Raw genomic sequence first — 22,777 nt, forward strand, 5'->3', positions numbered from 1 at the left:
CCTCCCTTCCTTCCTTCCTTCCTTCCTTCCTTCCTTCCTTCCTTCCTTCCTTCCTTCCTTCCTTCCTTCTTTCTCTGCCTTCCTGCCTTCCTTCTCTCCATTTCCTTTCTTTTCATTTTTTTTAAGAATATTTAATTGAAGATAGGACAGACAATTTTAGTCAGTTCATAAATCCAACCCTTGATAGGTCACATTGATCAGGATTTGCCCAGAAGAAGGTAACAAAGCTAGTCACCTTGTTAGATTCTGATGATTTTGGAAGGTGGTAATGCTCATAGCTCAGGGGATATCAATTCAGTGAGTAAGGGAGTGTGTAAGCTCACTTATTATCATCAATCATGTTATCTATTTTCCAGAACTGATGTGTTCCCTGTCACAAAAATCTTGTTAAATCATGTTACCTTGATCTCCCTGGAAGTAGTCAGTAAATACCCTCCCTCCTTGTGCACAGTTTTTAAGGACTGTATTTTAAAACAAATTATATTAACTTCAACTGGCTACAACTCTGTTTATAACCCCAGCAAAAGAAATATTTCAGTTATCTAGCAGAAAACATTAAGCTCATTGAAATAAGAAAATTCTGTGGCATGCTTATAAAGCAAAGATTAATATTAAAGTTAACAGTAAAAATTTAATCAAGCCAAGAACCAGTGAAGAAGAGGGCTTGACGAATCCCTTTCAGTCTGAGATAAACAGAAAAGTTCTAAAAATTTTGTAAAAAAATCTAAATGGATTGGAGGGACTGGATTTCCCACAAATCTGTAAAACAGAGCCAACCTAAAGACAAATGTAGAAAAAAAAATGCTATGTAAGGGAAAGATGGTGAACTTTTTTTTTTTTTTAATTTTTAAATATTTTTTAATAAATTTTTTAAAAAAAAGTAATATGACAATTCCTTTAAAGGGATGGCAAAGGACATTTGGTAACATGTTGAGAAGAGACACTGGGTGATTTGAGACCAAAATAGTTATTGACTACAGGTCAACTCTCCAAAATCCAACAACTTCTAAACCAATTGAAGGACTTCTGTCCTACAGAATCACACAAGACATACAGAATTCTTGGATAACCCACTTAACAAATGGGAGGTAGTAATATTATTGAAATCCTGAATGTAAAAGAGGCAGCAGAAACAGATGGGTTATGACCAAATATTGTGTCATTAAACCTATTTATCAAGATTGTGCAAAGTAGAGTCCATCTTCCAGAACAAGTAAAAAAATGAAAAACTTAAAACACAGAGAGCTGTAAAGCTTAAAAATGGTATAGGTTGGAGATCTTATCTCTGGGTATAGAAGAGTATTTGAATAAATATAATGGGAATTTATAGTCACATCATTAAAACTATGATTTTGAAAATATGTTGAGGATTTGCATTATGCTTGATAAAGATCCTGCTGCTTGTCTATTCATGGATTGGATGTCTTCAAGGGGAAGACAGTTGACAAAGTCTTGCCAAAAGCTCAGAGCTGCTTGCTTTGGCCACAAGGCCCCAGTCAGAATTCTCAGAACAAAACAACTAGAAGATGGATCAGAGGCAGGGCCTGCGATAACCTTTTGTGAAACTTTCTGTGCAGGATGCTTTATAAGCAGTATAGTTTGAAACATGCAGGTATAGCTCAGCTTCTATACATAAAATTGTTAGTCAAGATAAAAGTGTTGCATTTCTGCATTCCCTCCCTCCCCCCCCCCCAAAAAAAAAAAAAAAAAAAAAGTTCAGATATGAACCTATTGGGCATTAAAGATTCAGTGAGATACCTGGATAGTTCAGGTCTTTTACAATGTAATGCGATATTAATCTGGTCCAAAATATAAAGTTTAAAATAAACTAGATTTTTTAAAAAGCTTAAAGAAATAGGACAAGAACAGAGATTCCTGAGATGGGAAAAAAAAAAAAAAAAAAGAAATGTGAAAATGAACATACCCCCTCACTTTCTTTTCCTATTTCATTGCTTACTTGTGTGTACCAGACATCACTTTAAAGACTTGAAAAGCTGTTGTCATGAAATTCATCTGGCAATACACAGAGCCAAAATCCAACAGCTTGGTACTGTTGAGGCCTCCCACAATGGGAAGTCTTACAGGCCTAAAAGCGTGGCATATTATTTCAGAGCTCAGTTGAAATAAGGAACCCAGCTGAAGTATGTTTTATACTTGTGGGCAAAGCTATATTCATAGATTGATGCAGAATGAGAACAGCATGAAGAAATTTCTGAGATTACTGCTGCATAAGAAAGAGATTAAGAACAACAACAAAAAAATTATAGTTCTTTATTTGGCCTACCTTGGTATACACAGATAAATAGGAAAAAAAAATAATTTTAAAAAAGTTAAAAAAAGTTTCCCTTCATCTTTTTACATTTACCATCTTGGTTAGAAATAAACCGTTCTTCACTCAATCTAATGTATATATCCCTTTGCATTATGACAGCTGTCACCCATTTAGATTAACTCTTTCTGAAAAGGGTGTCAAATCTTATGAAGAGATTTGTGATAACAAAGAAAGAATTCCTCTTTTCTATCAGTCATAGCCATCAGCAATAACCACATAAGAGCTCTCATCTGGCATTTTTGCCCTTCTGAGTAACTGCTATATATGAACTCAAGGAAAAAAATGAATAAATTGAAAATATTTGCAATTCTAATGAAGAAGTAGATACATCAGCACAGAGAATGAGTGGGGGAATACATAGGCTATTCATCTTGCCAGTATGATTTGCTCAAAGAAAACTTTAATAAAATATACTTCTGCATTGAAGCAGTAACAGTTCAACATATATTCTGTAATGGTGGCTTTTCCCACTGGAGGACCTCATGTGAGACATGCTTCTTTTCTACCATCCTGGTTTGTACCAAACCCAAATATTCTGAGTGGACCTAACAAGAGCCCTAGTTCCTGTGGCAAGCAGCAACACCCCCTGGACCTTTTGGGCTACTCCTCACATTGAATCCACCTTGTGCAGAAGAAAGAGAGGATATTCGTCTTGCTGCAAGACCCTAAGTGTGAAATGATCAATTGTGGAAGATACCATTTCTCCTCCTTTAACCAGTACTTTCCCGCTTAAAGCTGCAGCCTGCTAATTCTGGAAGACCTTGGCAAGAGAGATGGAGAACACCATCAAGGCCACATTTCTAGAAAGGAGTCAGAAGAAGGTAAGATGTTTGTAAATACAACTTCAACTCTTTGCATACACAAAAGGCAGAAAATCACGAGGTAATGAGTCCAAGTCCCTAATCAGTACTTTTTTTTCTTGGCCATTAATGAATAATACTATTTATGTATGAATTATTATATATGCATAATAAAATATTATATAAGAAATAAATTATTCATTTTGCATATGTGTGTTTTAATGTTTGTTAACAGGCATAATTTTTACCTTATGTGAGTTGTATCATGCTAATATTTTCATGAAGCTTGAATATTCTGTTTTGCAATTTCTGTTTGCTGTAGCTGTGTTTTGGTGTGTTGTTTTTAGTTGTCTAAATAAAAAATTGTCTTTATTTTTGTTTAATGGAAGGTAAATATCTTAGGAAGTGCCTGGCCTAAAGATTATGTGCCAGACAACATCTGGACAGAATTATCAACAGTAATGTTGCTGTAGGCAAGATGGTCTAAGAGTATGGTGAAAAAAGCAGAGAAAGGGAGATCTGAAACAAAAAGGAGACACTGGACTTTTAGGGAAGAGATACTAGGAAACCAGCTGAAAAGAAAGAAGCTTAAATTGGCCAGGAATAAGCACAAAGGAGCAGACCAAATAAGCTGTTTTAATAATGGATACTTCTTCCTAGCCAGACAGGCACATCCTTGACAAAATGGATAGGTCTGTCCAGCAAACATTTTCTGGGCATTTCATCCTGTTTTTCTTCTCTGCCAAACCTCAGGATGAGTAGAAGTGATCCTTTATTGTCTTAATAGACTAAGAAATTAAAATACAGTAGATGTGCTAGGTCAGATTAAAGTCATGTCTCAAGCTCTTTTAGATTACTGACAGGAAGTCATAGGCACACAGAGATGCTGCAGAGCCTGACCTCATCCGTATGGCTTGCACTGTGCAATTCTTGCTTTTATTGAACAAAAATAAAAGGAATTTATCTCAGATTACACAGATAATGCCTATCTCACTGCTGTTCTGCCCAGTTGGCTACTGCTTTCATACTTCTGTCTTTCTGGGTCAGTCTCACATAGTGTCAACAAGTGAAAATTCACTCAGGTCACTGGAATTGATTTATAGCCACAAGAATGTGGATTTTGCCTTTGTTTTCCTTTGTACTACTTCCCCACTCTCCTTTTCATCTTACTTTTTCTCAACAGTAATTTTTTAAAGATTTCTTTCCCTAGAACTCTGAGGCTTCATGTGCCTGGTAGTGCAAAGGCAGATACAACTGAGTTCAAAGAAAGGCCCAACTGCAGAAGTGACTTGTGTTGTATGGGTCTGGCCTGCTGAGTTCATGAAAGCAAAGTTTCATCTGTTTTTTGGATTGGGCTCTTGACCTGCCATAAAAATAAATGATATCTTCTACAGTTATTAAATGGTAGACTGTTTCTTGTTACTACTGTTGTAGAAGTGTCTCTTCCATATGCCTGTCATTAAAAATAATAAATTGGGCTCCCTTATCTTATGGAGATCTCTTACTTTACCCCCTTGTTTTGGTCTCTTGTTCATTTCCATTTATTGTTGCTGACAGACTTGCACAGTTTGGATTAAAACAAACTGCAGCAGCCCTTCTCCCTCTTACAGAAGAAACACTACCAATTCACACCTTCTTCTGATATTTGCTTTACCAACTGTGCTCTAGGAATGTGTAGTGGGAGTAATATAAAAACTCCTGCACAACAGGGAAGGACTTCTTACAAAGATGGTATTCTCACTACTCTTCACCATTGTTAGAGCATTATTCAGTTTCTCTTTTAAAATGCTGTCATTTTGTGTTACTTTTTGCTATTTAATTCTTAAATATATATATTATATATATTTATTATATATTCTTAATATGCCATGAAACTGCAAATGTCTATTCATACCATGCAATAGCTGAGCAGGGTCTTGAGTGTTTTTAAGATTAAACACCACCAATAGCAAGGTCACTGTTCTGAAATGACTAGTTATCAATTATCACTAATATTTTCCATGCAGTCACATTACTGATATACAGCTGACACCTAATAGCAGTCTTGGTCCTCTAGATTTAGTTCTTATGCTTCCTCCTACACTGAGCTTTACCCTTCATAGTGACTGAACAACAAGACACAGAACTCTTTTTGATTATTCATCAAGTAGTTGCAACAAATTCAGCAGACCTCCTTCAATTCCAACATGTAAACTGAAAGAATTTCGTATTTTTAGGCTGGGAGATCACAGGTCTTGCTGCACCAGAGAAGAAATCCTTTACCATATCCCACACCCAGATGACAGCTATTAAGAATATTAGCATTAGTTTCCTTCTAATAGACAATTAAAAGCCAAGTGCTGCAAACACATTAATGGGTATGGTGATTAAAGCAGGACTTACTCAAAATAGCATGGGAGCAACCTATTCAACAGGCAGTGTGACACTTTGCACTAATGTCAAGGTCCACAGAGGTCCACAAAGACACCTCTCACACCCCATTGATGTTACACATTTAACTCTCATGGTTAAAAGTCACTTGTGCACTTTTCTAGATAGGAACTCATCCAAAGACAGCTTTCATCTTGAATTTTTTTCCTTTCCATCCTTTTGTTGTGGTTAACTTAGTCCCTTTTTCCTAAATTCTTCTTCTGTGAAGAAAAAAAAAAAAAAAAGTAATTTTTAAAGCCCCTAGTTCCTTTCTATTTGACAAGGTGCATTAACCTGTATTTTAGATTGCCTTCTTAAAGTAGCATCATGCTATGTTTTAAATCAAATTTGAAAAGTAAAGCTTCTCAGGGTATATAACTGATCACTGTGGTCATATTTTTCTTTCATACTAGCCACTATGATCCTATTTTCATGTCAGGAATTACACTGTTTCTGATGTTATGCTAGTCAAATATTAAAATGCTCTAGGAAGTCATGTTGCAGAGTACAATACGAATGCATTAGTCACTTACATGTGCTGAAATGTTATCCAGGAACATTTCCCAACTTCTTCTATATAATTGGCCACCCAGACTCCTCAAAAAAAAACCAACTAATTCATGGACCAAACAAATACAATCAACAATGGCTTTCCAACAACAATCAAGTAAAAAACAATCAAGTAAAACAAGTAAATCAAGTAACAATCAAGTAAACAATCAAGTAAAAAACAATCAAACAAACAAAACAGCAAAATATTTTACTTCTATTTATTACTTTCATTTTTTACATTCTGCTTTCTTGCTCTCAGCTGTAGTTGTGTTTTCAGTGTGTTTGGCAAGTGATCCATAAACTCAGTCCCACAGCTATTGAATATAAGAACTTAATCTTGCTACCATTAACTGGAATAGGTGTGGAAGCTGGCTTAGTTGCAATTATATGGACAGCCATTTGAAAACAAACAAACAAAAAAAATGTAAATTAATATTATCCTTGGCTTTAGCTCTGTTTATATTGAATTCATCTGCTGAGCATTTCTTTACATTTCCTCTGTGGCATTTCCATGCATTGTTCCACTCTCTCCCTAGTGTTCAACCAGAAGGACAATAGGAGAAAGTAGTTCCATATTTCAGCTCTCCGTACACAAATGGAACCAGCCCAGGCATTTTATTTATTTATTTATTTTTATTCCCCAAAAAGATCCCAGGGCAGGAAAGGAATGCTGGATCAGGCCTGTCCATAGTCGTGTGTTCCCGCGCATCCCACAGAGGGATGTTGTTGCTATTATTTTAACAGCAGATCTTTGCTGTTGTTGCTATTTTAATGGCAGATTTTAAAGCTTCCGCTGACATTGGTACAGACCCTGAAGCTCAGCTAGAGAAACAGAGTTGGTGAGCAGATGGTGATACAAAGGAGGAATGTTGTATCTATAAATATTCTGGTGAAATTCATATCCAGTGCTCCATGGAGGAGCCAACAAACTGCACTAAACCCTTAATGCAGGGTTTAAATTAGTCTTATGTGGTAAATGGGTTCTTAATCTGGGTTTCCTTGCCAGGGAGATTTTCACTCATGGGATCTAGCTATTTATAGAAAACCACCGGAAAAAAAAAAAAAAAATGCAAGTTTATTCTGCATTATCATTAGAAAAATGTTAGCATTTACCAAATAAGGGGAAACATTTCCCTCTGACTTGTCAGACCATCTAAAGCATCCCAAGGGACAAAGCAGTGGTAAAGGCACATCCATCTCCAGGAAAATGTTCCTGAATGGACTGTCTGAGTTTACATTAAGACAATGTTACAGTGCATCAGTTGAATATGTGACAACTCAAAACTTCTCCCAGAAAAAAAAATAAGCAATTAAAATGACATTCAGTAAAACTCAAGACTGTTTCAATGATACAATTTAATACACTGAACTTCTCAAAGCAAAAATTAAGCCTGAAGTACTGCATTCAGATGGTATTCTTAATTTCGCCATATTTGAGTACATTTTAGTTATAGGATAATGGGTCATACATACAGAGTTTTACTTATCACTTATTTATATATCACTGATGGAATACTCAAATGCTGCCTGAAACAAAAAGAACAGGTTCCTATACATCTTGGCTTGGGGCTGACAGATCAAGCAGCCTGTAAGTGGCAGGACCTGAAGCCAAGCTCAGCTCCTTGCTGTCCTCACCCCCCTTCACCCTCGCCATCAGGGCATGCATCTGGGCAGATCTGCAGGACATGTTATGGACATCTGCGTGAATCTGCAGAACCTAAAATAGGAGTAATGAGTTTGGGCATTTTGTTTATATCTTCAGGTGCTGATTTGATGGCTAATCATGGTATGCTGCACTCCATTAACTATTTCTGTACTTGCCAAATATTATGAAAGAAGATCAAATATTGTAAAAAGGAAATCATTTGTTTAGAAAATCTATGTCAGGAACAAAAGGTCACAGACACTCAGTGGGTACCCTTTTACCAGCAGTGCATTAGCATTATCCAATTGGTTTTGTCTCCTAAAGTGGCACTCAGATCTAAACATTGAAGAATGAATCTGCACAAACAAAAGCTGTGTGGAAGTGTGAAACTTTTTTTTTTTTCACTGTCCTTTCATAAGCACATAAAATAACTCTAGCCTAAAGCATCTTCTTTGAACACTCGGATGAAAAATCTAAGAGGAGAGATTGTTCATCTATGCATCAAATATTTTGGTTATATTTCTTTGGAAATGAGGCTCACAGGGTTCCATCAGCTGGCCAGTTTTCCCTTTCCTCTTAATTTTCTGGACCCACAGGTCCAGACTGACTCACTGGTCAGCTTCAAGCAAGTTTGACAGAGGGACAGAGGTCTCAAAGGGATACAATTTCTGTAAATTCTGTGAAAATCAATGGCTAAACCAAGAAAAAAAGAGTACAAATTAACACCCCAGCTGCAAGACAGTCTTAGCTTCTTGCTCTGTGTACTCATCTAGGCAGGACATGCCGAGACAGAGAAAATGCTTATTTTACAAGGTCTAAATACTAACGTCTTGTCTGTGTTCTGCAAATGGCTCTCAATAAAACAGCTGCACTACTACACTAGAAGAGACAACTGGGCATAAAGATTGCTTCATTTCTCCATAAATTTCCTGCAAATGAAGCCCAAAAACTGTGTAATGTCAAAACTCCTTTCCTCAGCTTTTATCTCAAGTTGATACACAGGAAAAAAAAAAAAAAAAAAAAAAAAAAAAAATCCCACCTAACATCTCAGTCCCCTATTATTGCTGATTGTCATGTTGGGTCTGATGTAATTTTGTGCACTGTCTGTACCCAGATCTGCCAGATGACAGCGGGTTTACACTCAATCAGCTCTGGCACAGTTTAAAGTTAGTATGCTGGACTAGAATTTTGCATTATGGTCATGTATGCCAATATCATACTTTTTTTTTTTTTTTTCAATTTCATATGCAATTTAAGCTTATAGCTTCAAGTAAATGCATAAATTGCATCTGATGTATTTTCCAGCTCCCAGCGACTTTAGTGAGACAACTTTTCTGAGTAAGGACATAGGACTGGACACAGTTTCACTTTGCTTAACATTCTGTCTTGTGCTGCCACCATGGAAGGTTTATAAAAACTGGCAGTTTCTAAATGAACTTAAGTTCCTGCATCAGAACTGTTAAATATGCAAAATTATATCACACACCAAGAGAACGAAAATCAAGGTCCCACTGGTGTTCAACGTCAAGCAACAAAAGGGCTCAACAGTTTTATGTTGAAAGGAAAATACAGAACGAAAATAAAGGAACTGATTCCTCACCTCACAGCTACAATCATTTCGATACACACCATTTTAATGGCTAGTTCTGCTTAAAACTATATACTTACAAGATGAAAAATTACATTCCTCTCTGAAGGGTCTGTCTCTTTCTATAGTTACACATCACATCTAGAGTTTCTATAATTTAAGAATTAAAGAAATATATTTCACTCTACATCCTGTATTGCTTACTTTGTGCCACTGACAGAACTCTGTGCAGTTTCCATTTCCCCTACAATTAGGTGCTGATCCTACAAACACATAAATATGAGCTCACCTTTCCTGCTGGGAGTGATTTCAATGGGAGACTCTCAGCAATGAAGGACATGAATACATTTTGGCAGGATCAGGGCCTCAGATATCAAGGAGGAAACTGGCTAACAGAAACCACCTTTGCAAACACAATGAGGGGAGCAGGAAAGATCCCAGGAAAGAAAATTAAAGTTTAATACACTTTTAAATGCCAGCCAGTATATTTAAAGGGAGTGTTGGCGGAAGTTGGAAGATTTCAGAACAGATCAGGCTTTCTTAAGTGCAAGTCGAGGGTGTCCCTTTAAGGATTTATGGTATGGCACAGACCACGGTTTGCTTAGCTTGGCTTTTACTAAACTATTATTTTCTTTTGCTAAGAGATTCAGCTACTAAAAGCATAGCTTTTTCCTCTTCACAGCTGTTTGCTCCCATACCATTGAATATTTTCCCTCCAGCTTTTGCCCTTGCCTTGCTCAAGGGATGTAAATGATGCAGGAATTTCTGCTGCTCTGCTTCAGTTTAGCGGAGTGATAATCTTAGGCAAACGCTTGAAATCTGTCTTTCATTAAAAGAGGTTTTTGCACTTCTGTTTAACACGGGGAATTTTTTGAATTGCCCTTCTAAGAGAGAATTTCACCCCCACTTTTGCCTTGAGGGAAACCCTTGCTGCTGTGAATATATCTGCTGGATCCATGGGAATACTGTTGTTGCTGAGAGGCTCCCACCAAACACAGCAGACAGTTTGACATTCATGTCCTAGGTCCTTACTTTAGTTACTTGCTGCAAACTAAAATGGATAAATTGATGGATAAAACAATGCTTCTCCCACTGAAAAACAAGGCAATGCTTTGCTGCCCTAGACAAAAACAGGTGTTCAAATTCCACAGGAAAATGAATGCCATTGCAGGAAAGAAATGGAAGTTGCTTTCATTACCAAATGCCTGAAACTTCTTCCAGAGTAGGAGTCTCCAACTTCCAGCCATCAAACATAGTACTAGTATTGAATAGTTATTGCCATAGTAAACTGTAAGTGCAAAACAGGAACATAAAAGATAGAGATCTCTAAAATGTTTAAAATAAGTTAAAAGTTTAAATCCAGGACTTTACTCAGCCCAGAAAATGATTAGCCTACAATCTGATTCAAATATATACATAGATATACATTCAAAATATTATTAGTATAATATATGTAGCATCTAATATTAAAAGTCTACCTATATAGAGAGACTTGCAGACTACTTAAAGAAATTGTATGACAAGTAAAATGGTATGTGAACCCAGATGATTTGCTGTTCACTCTTGGACAGTCACTTTTACTGAACTGGTAAGTGCAGCAAGAATTTCTTTCATGCAAAAAATTCCCAGTTCTTAACAAAAAGAAATCAGAGAGAGAGAGAAAGAGAGAGAACTGCATTCACTAAATATGGGTAACATTAGGTATTTGGAAAAAGTCATTGCCACTGTTAAGCTTCTATTTAAATACAATAATAGAATGGGCTAGAGTTCTCAGCTGTTTGCTGAATTTAGCCCCCCCCCCCCAAAAAAAAAGAGGCATCTATGGATTCCTCTGAAGAAAAACAAAAGAAATGGAAAATTTAAAATAAGTTGTGCCCTCATAAAAAAATAACTATTGTATCTGTGCAAGTGTAGTCAAAGTCTAATTGAAGAGAACAAAACTGTTAGATCTCCAGTTTTGAAAACACAGCGTGTACAGGGCTCAATTACTGACTGATTCCTACTATTTTCTTACTAAATCAGGAAGCATTTGGGGCCAACAATTTGAATTGGGAATTCTGTTACTTTTAACCAAAGGAACATGAAGAGAAAGATATAACGGAGCTCTGCAGACTCAGCCCTCTTGTTTCAGATTGCTCTCTGCATTCACAAATGAGAAATTACTGCTTTCTCTTCCCTTGCTTATTTTTAAGATATATTAGATGTAACGTTTTTTCTGCCAGTGTTTGAGATAGATTAAGGGGAAACATATCTCAGGAATTTTCCACTATATTTCACAGAATATTCCTTTATAAAATGAAGATCTAACCTATGATTCATTGTGCACTGAAATAACACAAGACCTCTGTTCTACTTCAAAAATCTGTCCTTTCATTATTTCTTCATTCTTCACTTAAGGTTTCCCCTGAGCTGAATTCTGAGTTCTTGCTCCAATATCATCAGGGGTCCCTTTGAATTTTTTATTAAATGATGTCAAACTCAGCCCACAAGTAGAATAGTGACAAATTCTGGTTGAAGTCCCCGTTCTCCTCATGACAGAGATAGCAGGGAAGAGTTAAGAACATTTGACATGCTGTGCTCAAAGCAGCAAAGTCTGGCACACTAAATGAAGATCACATCTCAGTATGTACATGGGAAAAAATTTAGCCAACCACAGTGTAAACGGCTGGTGTAAATGCTGTCTTATTAAAGGAAGGTGACTAACCAGCAACACCTTCAAAATATTATTCTTTTTACAGCTGCAATGTCCAAAAGCCCTCGATGTGGATTGACACTCTACAGTAATGTTAAACGCAAGCAAAACAGAAAATTGGGCTGTTCCAAATAGTCAACAGCCTAAGTATGTGTAACATCCCAAATGCTAACAATGAATCATCTCTTGCCTCACCAATAATGTGAGATAAGCATCCCGATTTATACAAGAAAAAGTGATTTACGTCATGGCTCAGACAAGTCAGAAAATGTTGACTGTGACTCTGCCATAAAGAAAAAGGGAAGGGGAAAACATGGCAAAAATTTGAAAAACATGGGAAATTTTTGAAAAAAAAAAAAAAAGAGAAACACTTGCATTTTTCAAGAAACAAAAAAAAAAAAAAAAAAAAAATCAGAATAACTAGTATATGCTTCATTTGATGACCATGTTAATAATAAGCTTTTCCTTCCCATTTATCTGTAGAACAAACATCACTGTGTCATTGCTATAGTGAATAGCAACTGTTTGGTTCAGGACTATCAAACATTTTCATGAATACTCAGCAAGTGACTGAATTTTCATAAATAAAATAATTAAGGGTCAATTCTTGATTAAATATTTTCATTCGGCTAGAAATCATTGTAATAAGAAAACTTTATTACTATTCATAATTCTTCATTTAGATTATGAGGCCCTCATCGGTCTACATGAAAGAGCAACATTTCCAATAAATTCTGCTGCAGTACAAAAAAGATGCCTTCATCCTCCCTCCACCCTCACCCCCAGGAAAGACACACAAATAAACACAATAACAAGTAGAAATTTAGAGCAGAGGGAGAGCCTGAATTATCTGTAGTAGTTGATTGTCATAAGTTTAATTACTTCCTTAACAATAGTAAGTGCCCTACGCATAATTTAATTAGCAATCATAAATTGCCTGTAGGTCTATCTATATAGTAAGTAGCATTGCAAGAATGAGTGACACATTCTGAAGGGAACTCCTCTGTATGCTGATAATTAAAATGTGTATAATATAAAGAACAGAAATATCAGATTTTTATACAAAAAGAAAATCAATATTGTACAGCCAATGCACCAGCATGATAACGTAAACCTAAAATAATTTCATGTGAAACATATATTGATTATAAAAAGGCTGAAGTCCTAAATAAAAGTAATGAGCAGGATTTAAAATACTATTCTAAAGAAAACTCCTATGGAGTTCACTGTAAGGGAAAATGCCTATTTTAAAAGCATTAATTTTCTAATTTCTCCTGAAATGCCTGATTTTTTCACATCAAAACATGGTGAACAATGACCATGAGAAGAAAACTTAATTGGTTGTGTTAGCTTTTTTTGTTTCTTTCTTTCTTTCTTTCTTCCTGAAATTTTCTGCCTCTTTGAGGGGTTTTCTCTTTTTCCACAGGCCTCTTACATATCTAAGCTAACCAAATGATTGCGCATTTGTCTGGTATAATATATTCAGTTGCTTTCCAACACCTTCAGAAACTCTTTTGGACCATAACTGTATATTGCATCTCAAGGAGCTATGCCATTCAATATTTTGGGGGAAGAAAACATGAGACTACCCACATGCAAGCAGTAAGTCTGAAAAGTCTCTAATTTCTCCTCGTGCCGCAGCTAGCTGCTGGGGTAGAAAATGAAACCCTGAACACTCCCTTTCTTCCTCTGACCTTTTCTGCTTTGTTTCTCTCTCTCCTTCCCAACAGCACTCCCTTTTTCTACCATTTTTTCCTCCTTTGCTGCTGTTATCTCCTCTCCCTTATTTCATGACCATTTTATCCCTGCAAAGCTCATGCACAAGCACATATCGGCACTAGAAGGAAGCGGCCACCAAGTCCATTCACTGGCACGTGACATCCCTTGTGCCACACGGCAAGAGGACAGAGGAAACAAACACCCCAGGCATTTTCCATTCCCTTTTGGGACTCATACGCTCTTTGGTTAAAGGCTACAACTGCACCAGGTTACTTGCTAGCGTGTCCTGTGTGTAGTCAACCCTCTCTCCATTTTTTAAAAAATCAATTGTTCCCCAATTACTCTGGATAAATGATGCTCAGCACCTTAATGTTACTCAAGCAATCAATCTGGAAACACTCTTAATAACATGCCACCTTACAATCAAATCTTTCATTCCAAGGAGCAGAAGGGGATTTTTTTCCTCAAGCTTCATTATATGGCTGTATTTCCACAAAAGCTATTAATTATTGACCATTTCTGTAGCTGCACACTGCTGGCAATCTCCACGGCCACCCTCCCTTTCCCCAGCCCAGGCGCAATTTCCTGAGTCCTGGAATAAACAGAATTGCTATGTACAGAATAATCTCAACAGTCTCCGCAAGGGCAAAGCAAGCTTTCTGCCACTCAGCCAGGGCTGCAGGGACCTGCACAGCAGCACTCTGATGTTACAGTCATGTGTGGGTAATGCTCTGCAGCACTGAAGTGAGTAACATGACTGCCTTGCCACTAGGCAGATGGAGACTTTTCTGGAGCTGTTTGATGATAACTGAAGACTTTTTTTTTAATTTGCTCCAAGGAGCCTGGCAGAGGGAAACCCCCAAATCCTACCATAATAAATCTTCTATTTGTCTTTTAAATTCTGAAGTGAAATAAAAACCATTAGGCACCCACAGCCATGCGTTGTATTCTACATTTTCCGGTCTTTCTGCACCCCTCCAGCATAAACAGATTAAGTTTTCTGAAGCAAAAAAACAGCTTCTCGGTTTAAAAATAACACCCTTGCCGCCTTGTATGGAGCACTACTGTATTATATTACACAACAAAAATGCAAGAACCCTTAGAAATTGCAAAGACAGGCATAATCAGAAGCCTTTATCTGATCCAGCCTGACAGCGTTCATTCCATCAAACATTTGACAGAAAACTGAAGATGAAAGGAAAACATGGTCCTCCCACAGCATAGAAGTGGTCATCCTGGCGTTAACCTCACAATCACGATTATTTTATTCTAACAGACAGTGGCAGTATTCCAACAGATTAAGAAGATGCTCCCACTCATAAGACACAGTGATCCCAGTCCTGACAGCTCTGATGTGGGGAGGTTGCTTTCTGGCCGTGACTGCCCAGCTTGGGCATCCCAGAGCAGAAGAGCCTGAATGAAGCTGGGGTTTCAGATCTCCATGGCCATTGCACATTCTCCATGCCACTGAAAACAAGGTCACAGAAGCCGAGCTCTCACAAGTCAGCACCATAAAGTGCTTTGAAATGTAGATCCTGAACATCTTTCAAGATTTAGGCCCTAGTTTAGCAACTGCCTAAGTCTGCTTCCACATACCCTTTGCATTATTTTATTTTGCAGTGTCATAGGACACTTCCAGTGTCTTTGTTCACAATCTGGCAGATACTTGATAAATAAAAGAACAAACTCAGGAACAATCACGTATTTGCAAAAGGATGTATCAACCAGAAATTTAGGATCACCCAAACCAATTATTGCACGATATTTTATTACAAGTTAGGGCATCAGCAGCAGAATCCAGACTTCATAGACAAAGCCTGCTTTTTTTTTTTTTTTTTTTTTTAAACACTCTCTTTTTTTTTTTTTAAAAAAAAAAAAAAACACACAGCGAGAGTGTTTCTGTCAAGGTCTGAGCAGGTACAAGGGAATACTCAACAGGTCTTCCCCTACTGCCTTTTCACCCTGATAAGAACAACTGCTTAAAGCACAATAAAAATACATTTTCATTTCACCAGTGCAAAGAGCATTTACATACAAAGCTGACAAAGAGATGGCAAGGCAGTTCTGGGATATTTTTTTCATCAGACTAAGTGATAATAATAAAAATAATGACAGTAGCACCTATGCACAATTAATAACTGATCTTTTAAAGAATCACCTCAGTGGGATGGAGGACTGTCAAGTGGGGTAGATTGGTGAAAAAAAAATCCATCTGTGAATCTCTCCGTCTGTTCCCAAGGTCCCCTCCTCCTCAGCAAATCCAAACCTACAGAACTGTTCTGCAGACATTTCTGGGATAAAACAACAAGAACCTGTTTTTGAAGACTCCCTGACCTATTCATCCTGCGCACCGTATATCACTAAAGATTACCTTATATTTCCTCAGAATTATTTTCTCTTTGTAAGCATCCACACAGTCAATCAACACTTTCGATATCTTAATCAGGAATACTGCTACTAGCTGATGTAGTTTCTTAAGATGTCTCTGATACACAGTTCTTTACTCTCATTAAAAGCAAAGACAGTCTGGTGTCTTCAGTTTTCCCTTCAGTTTTGGGGTAGATTTCTGATCAGGCAGTTCTCTATTTTCCAAAGCTTCAAAAATTACAGGCTTGGTTTTGTTAATTCATTGGTCATGGGAAAAATGTTCATGCTAGTCAAGAGTTAGTCCAGTAACAGCATGGAGTTGCAGAACTGTAAGTCATTCATAATTATTCTATGTGCTCTGGCCCAGTGATTTTCAAACTATTTTTGCTGTGAATTCCAATAAAAATGCTATAGGATATAGCACCTTTATATGTGCTATACATGATTTGCCCCGCGTTTGTTCTTTTATTTATCATGTATCTGTCAAATTAAGAACAAAAAGCATTGGAAGTGTCTTACGACATTGCAAATTCCTGTAATTTGTGTCAGTTTTTAACCAGCTGGTTAAATACTCTTCCCAAACTCTTTTCCAAGAACTACATGTGTAGACACCACTGAAAATGTCCATTTAAAAATACTTGACTATTTTCTATACTTCACAAAAAAGTAGAAGCCTTAAGAAGAATGAGCAGGTGCAGAAAAACAGCAGTGAAACTGTCCACTGTAACAGGGACTGAATTCCACACTGCCAGAGTTTAGCTGGACTTTTTTTTCTTTATTACAGTGAATTGACCGAGAAAATGTGTCTTTGGAGAAATTAACTTATTTGTGCAGAGTTTGGCAAATAACATTGTTAAGAGAAGAAAAACTAGTAAGTGGTTTAAAATGCCCAAATGCTTGATTTCATTATTTGTTAAATCAAAATGTTGTATTTTTCAGTTGCAACATAATTTTAAAATTCATTTTTAATTTTTTTTTTTTTTTTAATTAAACAAGGAGTTTTGGAGAACCATGTTAAAAATGTTTGCATAATTCAAAAATGTGAAGCAGTTTGATTATATAAAAATAAATTTTTAAAGATTGACCAAAATCTGAATTTTTCTAGGAAGGAAGGAAGAGATAAAGAATGAGAGAACAAGAGAGAGAGAAAGAGAGAAAGAGGGAAAGAGGGAAAGAATTTTCACTTTCTTTTAGTTCAATCTCCACATGCAAAATCCTTCATTGATTCAGCTCCAGGCAGGAGATCCCCCCCTGAATTCCTCTGGTGCTGTGAATCAGCGTGTGTGCTGACCCAAGACATTTGCTATGTCCAGCCTACCCTCTAGCAGCTGTAATTTTGCACTTACACATATACAACAAACATTGGACAATTTATTGTCACGGGTTTGTTTCGAACAGTCCTTTCACCATCTTCACAATACTTTCAGATAGATAGCTCAAATGAGCAAATGGCAAATGGAAATATTATTGTAACAAGTGCTTTTGTCACTTCTTGGATTGATTTACTAATTCATTGTATTCTGATCTTGCAGAATACGCAATTAAAAGATGCCACTGGCATGAATATTGTTGCTGGAACTTGAACTGGCACTGCATTTCCTGTCAGTTTTAAAATTTCTTACTCGGCTTCCAAGGTGATTTCCATTTAATGTTACCATAACACCACTGTATCTTTCCATAGCCCTCTTCACCAAAGTGTGCTATGGCTATTGCCACAGGGAACACTTTGTATTCTGAGAGAGCAGGTGCTTAGCAAGCATGAAGGTTGGAGTTGTCATCTATTCTAACCTGCGTTGGAGCTAAGCAGCAAAGAGCTACATAAATCTATTTGATGAAGGAAAAAAAAAAAAAAAAAAAAAAAAAAAAAAAAAAAAAAAAAGAAAAAAAGAAAGAAAGGAGAAAGGAAAAAAAAAAATCTCAGCCTTACCCTGGGCAAGGCTGGGCACCAGAGCTCTGCGGAGCCCCCAGCTGCTTCCCCGTACACCAAGGTGCCCACCATCACTCCTCCCGGGGGCACAGAGCTACCACATCCTGATCACCTGCCTGAAAATCCACCGTGCTTTCTCTGTCTGGATTTAAGCATTGCTTCCCAGCCCATTACTGCAAAGTAACCACATTGTTCAGTGAGATGTCAGAAAGCTAAGAGCAAGTACAAAATCCTGTAATTCCCTCAACAGGCACTAGCGAGCTTAGCCTGTCTGGGAAACTATTGATCTCTAAAACTTTGTCAGTTTTAGAAAACTTAAGCCTCTTTCGCTGAGCTTGATTTTATGTCACCAGTGCAAACTACGGATCTCAATACAGACACTAGGGGTGATTTAAATTGCACTTGAACAGATTTTACTTACAACAGGGACTGATGTAAACGCCATATGATCTGTTCTCAATACACCCAGAAATTTTCCGAGTGTTCTCAGATTGATTTTAGTACATTTTTAAACTACTGTAAGCTTATTAATCTAGACCACGATGCAGAAAAAAAAAAAAAATACCTTAAAAAAAAAAAAATCTTTGAAGTTTGAAGACATAAGACTGCAAGCATAGAGTCATACTAGAAGTCAGCTGATTAAAACAGGAATACTGATCTCTGTGAACAGGGGTGACTTAAGCGGCACTGACTGTGTTGTAAAACAATGCAAATGCTCTTTCCTGGAAGTAGCACTCTTGGAAGGTGTCTTTCGACTTTTCCATCTGAAAAAAGCATCAGTTTTCTTTAAAGACAGATATAGATAAAGCAGGACACTTCTGCCTGAGGAGAGGCTAGCCGGGCTGATATTTGATATAAGCGCTCAGTCCCAAGTGGGAGGAGGGAGAAGTGATTGATGGTTTGTAAGGAATTACTTGACTTTTGCTTGTAACAGAAGCTTTTTGGATTCTCCCAAAGTTCTTGTCAAAGACAAGAAATGTCTTTGGAAATAACAGCTTTCCCCTTCCCCGCAGATGGAACAAACCTGCGTAAGAATGGTGTAGATATAAAATACCTCTAAAAGAAAGGGAGGCATTGTTTGACGTGCCGCCTCTTCTCGAGTGCTCTGCTGCTCTGCCAGGTTTGTCCCCGGGATGCTCTCTCTCACGGGCCGCCCGACTGCAGGGCGGGCAGTTCACCTCTTTGCAGGACGAGCTGAACAGACCCAGCGGCAGGAGTTCAGCGATTCAGCAGGACGCGCACCGCCGCAGAGCCAAATCCTTGCCTCCCGGTGGCTCCTCGGGCTCCCAGGTCAGCGCTGACCGCACTTGCCCGGACCTCGGACCCCGGCCAGGAAGGGCACAAGCACCAGCCCTGCGGCCCGGGGGATTGACAAGGGTCGGGTTTTCACATTTCCTACCATGGGATGCGCAGATACTGCCCCTCGGTACCCCCTTTTCGGGAGGGAAGCCCAGCAGGTGGAGTGAATTCACGCACAAGCACGTTTGATAGAAAGGCGTCGGGTAAATAAAGCCCCTTCTCCAGCATTTCTGCCCAAAACTAAGCTAAGGCTCTCCGACTTACGCCTCGGGGGTAGGGAACATTTCTCATCAGTGAGTCTCAAGCACCGCAATTTGGTATTAAATTTGGTATTATTGATAACACCAAATCGCCCCACCGCAGGAAAGAGGTGCCAAAAAGCCCTCTGCCAGCTCTTGAGACTCTCGCCCCATCCACCGAGCACTCCAACAAAAGCTTCAGCGAGAAGCTACCGAACCTGGCCGCTCCCTATTGAGCAGCCACTGGTCAAAAAATAGGTGTTCATCAACACGAACCTTCAAAAGCATGTATATTTAAACAACCAACCAAACAAAAAACCGCATTTCTTCCACTCTTCCGACGCGCCTGCCCTCTCCAGCGCCTGGAGGGCTCCGGGCGCCCCCAGCCCCACACCTCCGGGCGCCCCCGGCCCGCCGCCGGCCCCCGCTCTTGCCCCAGCTCCTCTGCGCAGTGCGGGAGGAGCGAGGCTCCGCAGCGGAGTGCGGGCAGGGCAGGACGGCCACTTCTGCCTCACCTCCGGGCCGAGGCAGAGCTTCGAGCCGCAAGGAAAGGAGCGGAGGGCTCGCTCTTGCCAGCAACGCGCGGCTCGCTCAGGCTCTCGGACCTCGACGTGATGCTGGTCTTACGAATGAGTGGCTGTGCTAAACACGTTGCAGCTCCTCCCGTGCATGCCGGATTGTTTCCCCTCTCTGCAAAGCCTCGAGGCAGTTGATTAACGGCGCTTCAGACGACACACGGAACGAAAAACCATTTGTAACGCGATGTCTTCGCAGACCGACAAAAATAAAACTCTAGAAAATGTGTGGTTTTTTTTTGTTTGTTTGTTTGTTTTGTTTGTTTGTTTTTTGTAAACCGCGTGTTCTTTCTTTTTCTTTTTTTTTTTTTTTAACACGCGATAAAAAAAAATAAGGATGGGGTGAGTGATGCGAAGGCTGGACCAGCGAAATTCGTTTCCGTGCACACCGCCGGGTTTCTCCCTTTGTGCGGAACATGAGGGCGAGAAATTGTGAATTTTTATTCCCCACCCTATGCTCTGTGCCCCCGAAGTGTGTCCTCTCCCCACCGCCCGGGAGAGCAGCCGCGCTTCGCGGGTTGCTCCCCTGAACGGGGTCGGGGTCGGGGGGTTTGAAGCCGCCGCCATCCCGCGCTCCTTTCCGCGGCTTCGTGATTAAAATCCGCACACGTGATTAAAATCCGGCCTTATCCTCCTTTTTAAACGAGCCTCGTAAAACAGCACGTTAGCTCTGGTGACGAGATTCACGGCCGGGGCGTAAATCACTCGGATGTGCTGGAGATGTTTTTTTTTTTTTACAAACCTAAGCCATTTATTCGCTCGCTCCTCTCACCTTTCCCCACGCCACCCCCAGCCCGGCACCTTCCCCTCGCCTCTGCCGGGAGGCTCCCGGGCCCCCCCACGGGCAAAGCGCTGCTCCCTGCGGCCGTGGGGCATGGGGAAACCCGTGCGAGACGTGGCAAAGGAGCCGGAGCCGTGCCGGGGAGAAATCTCCACGCCCGGAGCAGAAAGACGAGTACGAAGCCTTCGTCTTCCTCGGATGGGGTTTGGTTCCCTGGGGCAAATGAATTTCGACTTTGCGGCCCCTCGTCAGCTCAAATCCCGTTTTGGGGAAGGGTTCGATAAATCGGGCTGGACCGATTTGTTGTTTCCCACGCAAAATCAATCCCTACTTTTCCAGTGGTCCCTGTGATCCATGGGGCCTCTCTGTAAACCCGCTCGTACCAATAATATCTCCAGCATAAAGAGCAGCCCTGTGGTATTTCCTACCCAGAGCAGCGATTCTGAGTTTCGATCGTTTGGGACGCTAGAAAAACTCCCCTTTCCAATTTTTGGCATATCGCTGGAGATTTGGCAAGTTTTAAATACTTTAGGTGTAAAGTTTGTTCTTAATTGGGTCTTGTAAAGATGGAATTTGGTGGCCATTATATGGCCGCTAATCAATTTTCACCCAGCAGCAAAGGTACGCTGCGGAGGCTTTGGGTTTAATGAAGTGACTGCGCAAATTACAGTCGGGAACTTTATTTAAAGCCTATCAACCTCCTAAAAAATGATTTCTCAAACTGTTCTTGATTTCCTCTGCTTTATGAAAAACATCACGTTTGCTTTCTAAGGTTTCAGGCATTTTAGCAGCTATTCTCTCCCGCTCTCCAGTCTGGCGCAGAGGGGAGTTTTCCGTTCCTTTTTTTTTTTTTTTCGAATTTATGGAGAAATGAGAAAATTAAACTTGTAGATCAACGAAGAAAAAATATATCCCGTAGAGGGTGGAAATTAATGAGAAACGATTCTAAAAATAAAAATAATAAAAATAAATAAAATGAGGAAGACTAATGCGCCTGTCTGCTCTGTTATTGCAAAGCCGATTTTTGTCGTTTCGTTGGTGTGTTTATGATTTTGGACGAGGAACACTTTGAAGCTTTTTTTTTTTTTTTTTTTTCCTATTTGGCGTTTGCTATTTTGATCTCTTTTGTCCGTTCTCCTTCATGCCCGTCGCTCCGCTGAGCGAGGGGTACCAGGCGGAAGATTTTACCTCCGTCTCCTTACGATATGCACGGGGAAGAGCTGCTGCTGTTACAAGCAAAATGAAATGCCGTTCCTTGAGAGAGGAGCGGGGCGAGGTCTCCGCAGTTCCCGGTCTTTCGCTCCCTTCAAAAACACTTAACAGATTTTTTACAACAGTCTTTTTTTTTTTTTTTTTTTTTTTTTTCCTCGTCGATCTCTCTGTTTTTCACGGCGGGTTTTAGGCAGCTGGTACAGTAATGTCGCGGGGAATCTCATGCAAAAATAACATATATATAAAATAGCATATATATATATATATATATATATATATATATATAAGGTATTTTCTTCTCTGAGTGCGGTGGAGTGGATTTGGGGCGAGTGGAGGAGACCGCTGCCCTTTCTCTTATGGGGTGGCGAACAAAAATCGCTTGACCTTTCCCTCCCGCACCCCAAGTATAAAAAAAGACGTAAAGAGGAAATATTTGAAGTCCCTTTTTCTTCGCACAATGCAACTTGCGGGAGCAGCGCCGCTGGCTCCGTCCCGTTTCGCAGCGCTTGGGAGCGGGGCCGGGGACCGGGGGGCGGCGGGGGCAGCCCGGGGAGAAAAGGACAGGGGACGGGGAGGCTGAGCAGCTCTAGGGCTTTGCTCCAGCCAAATGATCGCTCCACGCTACAGGCTCCCTTTCAAA

At 39.4% G+C, this 22,777-nt stretch overlaps 1 protein-coding gene across 1 annotated transcript in view; it reads right to left on the reverse strand.

Annotated features, from left to right (window-relative positions):
* TBX15 (T-box transcription factor 15) overlaps positions 1-22,777 on the reverse strand; it is a 97,942-nt gene that overhangs the window by 74,192 nt on the left and 973 nt on the right. The gene's annotated exons all lie outside the window — the stretch shown is intronic.

The sequence above is a fragment of the Aythya ferina genome (assembly GCF_964211825.1).
Source record: "Aythya ferina genome assembly, chromosome: 1".
NCBI classification, from domain to species: domain Eukaryota; kingdom Metazoa; phylum Chordata; class Aves; order Anseriformes; family Anatidae; genus Aythya; species Aythya ferina.